Raw genomic sequence first — 3,640 nt, 5'->3', positions numbered from 1 at the left:
ATCGCGGCGGCCGCCGGGGTGGCCGCAAGCAGGGAGGCGGCGGCGGCGCTCAGGGAGGAGCACCTCGCCAGCAGCAGCCGGCCCCTCAGCCGGCGGCTCCGTGGTACGCCGGCCAGAACCCATGGACCGGCGTTGTCCACGCCTACTCCATGCCGGTTCCTCGGGCTTCTACTTCGGGCCTTCTCGGCACTCGGACTCCGTCACACCAGGCGTACTATGCCGCGCCGCAGCCCTATGCAGCGCCCTACGGGCAGCAGCCGCCGCTGCTGCCCCTGACGACTGCGCTGCCCCTCCCGCCGGCACCGTGGGACCCGGCCCTTTTGGCGGCTCTCCACACCGCCCCTTCCCCGTCCAGCTACACCGGCGGCGGCGATTGGTACATGGACAGTGGCGCCACCGCTCATATGGCGGCATATCCCGGTAACCTCCACACTGCCCATCCTGTCCACACCTCCAGCCGCATTACCGTCGATGACGGTTCTTCTCTTCCCATCACCCATATTGGACATACATATTTTCCATCTAACTCCACTCCTATATCCATGTCTAATATTCTTGTTTCTCCTGACCTTATTAAAAATCTTGTTTCCGTTCGTTCTCTTACACGTGAAAATCCGGTCACTGTTGAATTTGACGAATGTGGTCTTTCTGTTAAGGACGCTCGCACGCGGATGGTGCTCCACCGATGTGACAGCCCCGACGAGCTCTACCCGGTTCACTTCGCCACCTCCACCACTTCCGCCGCCCCTGTCGCTCTCGCCACCGGAGTGGATCTCTGGCACGCTCGCTTGGGTCATCCTAATCCTGCCACCCTTCGCCACATACTTTGGAGTTTTTCTTTCACGTGTAATAAGAACGAGGATCACTCGTGTCATGCATGTCGCCTCGGCAAACATGCTCGTCTTCCATTTAGGCCTTCTTCCTTTGTTGCATCGTACCCGTTTGAACTAATTTATAGTGATGTTTGGACATCTCCTGTTGCAAGTAATACGGACATTCTATATTATCTTGTCATACTTGATGATTTTTCGCATTATGTGTGGACCTTCCCGTTGCGCCGCAAGTCGGATGTTATATCCACCCTTGCCGCTTTCTACTCTTACGTTCTCACGCAGTTTGGTCGACCCATTCTCGCGTTGCAGACAGACAACGGGAAGGAGTTTGACAACACCGCTGTTCGTAATCTTCTCACCACACATGGCACGATTTTTCGTCTCACTTGCCCGTATACCTAGCAGCAGAACGGTCGTGCTGAGCGCATCCTTCGCACTCTTAATGACTGCGTTAGGACTCTTCTCTTTCATGCCAATGTGCCTCCGCGCTTTTGGCCTGACGCTCTAGCCATCGCTTCTCTCCTCATCAACATCCGTCCATGCCGTACTCGCGGGAACTTTACACCTCACCACCTTCTCTTCGGTGCACCTCCCTCTTATGAAGGGCTTCGCATCTTCGGCTGCCTGTGCTACCCTAGCATCGTCGCCACTGCGCCTCATAAGCTTGCACCTCGCTCCGCCGCCTGCATCTTTCTCGGCTACCCACCTAACACTAAGGGCTACCGCTGCTACGATCCCGTCTCCCACCGTGTTTTCACCTCCCGACACGTTTACTTTGATGAGATGGTCTTCCCGTTTTAGCAGCAGGTACCCCTTGTCGTCTCGTCGCCGCCGGCCACCGGCGGCCCATCGCCGACCTCGTCAGGTGGATGATCACGTCTGGCTCGTGGACCGCCTCCGGGCTTTGGCGGTCCCCGCGCCCTCCTGCCGACGCCCACCCACACGGCCTCCTCGGCCGGCTCCGACGGCGCAGCCGACGCCCCGCCTTCACCCGCCGCCCCCGACTCGGGCGCCGCGGGGTCGGGCGCTGCCGGCTCGGCCACCTCCTCTGCCGCCTCGACGCCGGCCTACTCGCCGGCCCCGACGCCGGTCGCCTCGCCGGCTCCGTCGCCGGCTGTGATGCCGGCCGCGACGCCGGCCGCCTCGCCGGTGGCTCCGGTGGCTCTGTCCGGCCCCGTCACCCGCGCTCGCGTCGGCATTCATTGTCCGAGTCTCCGGTACTCGCGTGATGAGTACGTCCTCGCCGCCTCCGCCGTGGAGCCGTCGCCCATTCCTGCGTCCGCTCGCGCCGCCCTCCGTGATCCTCACTAGCTTGCGGCGATGCAGGAAGAGTTCGACGCTCTTCAACGGAACCGCACCTGGACCCTGGTTCCCCGGCCTTCTCGCGCCAACGTCATCACCGGCAAGTGGGTCTTTCGCCATAAGACTCGCTCAGACGGTACACTTGAGCGCTACAAGGCTCACTGGGTGGTCCGCGGTTTCCGCCAGCGTGCTGGAGTTGACTTCACAGAGACGTTTGCCCCGGTTGTCAAACCGGGCACGATCCGCACCGTCCTCCAGCTCGCCGTCTCCCGCGGCTGGCCTGTTCACCAGATGGATGTCTCCAACGCCTTTCTCCATGGCCATCTTGAGGAGCAGGTGATTTGTGAGCAACCCACTGGCTTCGTCGACGCTTCACTTCCCGGCCATGTGTGCCTGCTGTCTCGCTCTCTTTACGGGCTAAAGCAGGCACCCCGAGCCTGGTACCAGCGGATCGCCGGGTTTCTTCAGACACTGGGCTTCAGCGTCACTCGCTCCGACGCCTCACTGTTTGTATATCGCCACGGTGACACGACTGCCTATTTGCTGCTTTACGTCGACTACATCATCCTGACAGCCTCCTCCGCAGCCATTCTTCAGCAGATTACTCTACGGCTGCATGACGAGTTTGCTATCAAGGACCTGGGTGCTTTACATTATTTCCTTGGCATTGAGGTCGTTCGGCGTCCGGACGGTTTCTTTCTTCATCAGCAGAAGTATGCACATGAGCTTCTTGAGCATGCTGGCATGCTCAGCTGCCATCCTGTTGCTACTCCTGTCGACACGAAGGCCAAGGTCTCTGCTCTTGAGGGTTCGCCTGCGTCGGATGCTCCTTTCTACCGGTCTATTGTCGGCGCTCTATAGTACTTGACTCTCACCAGACCGGATCTTCAGTATGCTGTACAGCAGGTGTGTCTCCACATGCACGCCCCTCGTGACTCTCATTGGACTCTCGTGAAGCGGATCCTTCGCTACATCCGCGGCACGATGTCCCTCGGGTTGACACTTACGGCGTCCACTTCTCTGGAGATGGTGGCTTACTCAGATGCAGACTAGGCCGGCTGCCCCGATACTCGTCGGTCCACCTCTGGCTACTGCGTCTACCTCGGTCCTTCCCTCGTATCGTGGTCGTCCAAGCGACAACCCACGGTTTCGCGCTCTAGCGCGGAGGCTGAGTACCGAGCTGTGGCCAACGCTGTCGCCGATTGCACCTGGCTTCGACAGTTACTTCAGGAGCTGCATCACGATGTCTCACAGGCTACGGTTGTCTACTGTGACAACGTCTCTGCGGTGTACCTCTCCGCCAACCCCGTTCATCATCGCCGGACTAAACACATCGAGCTGGACATTCACTTTGTGCGCGAGCAGGTGGCTCTTGGACGCATGCGGGTTCTCCATGTGCCGACCGCTCAGCAGTTCACCGATGTGATGACGAAGGGACTGCCAACTTCTACCTTTGAGGAGTTCCGTTCCAGTCTCTGCGTCACTGGCGCCGCTTCGACTGCGGG

This window comes from Triticum dicoccoides, chromosome 5B (assembly GCF_002162155.2).
Source record: "Triticum dicoccoides isolate Atlit2015 ecotype Zavitan chromosome 5B, WEW_v2.0, whole genome shotgun sequence".
NCBI classification, from domain to species: domain Eukaryota; kingdom Viridiplantae; phylum Streptophyta; class Magnoliopsida; order Poales; family Poaceae; genus Triticum; species Triticum dicoccoides.
This window is presented reverse-complemented; position numbering follows the sequence as displayed.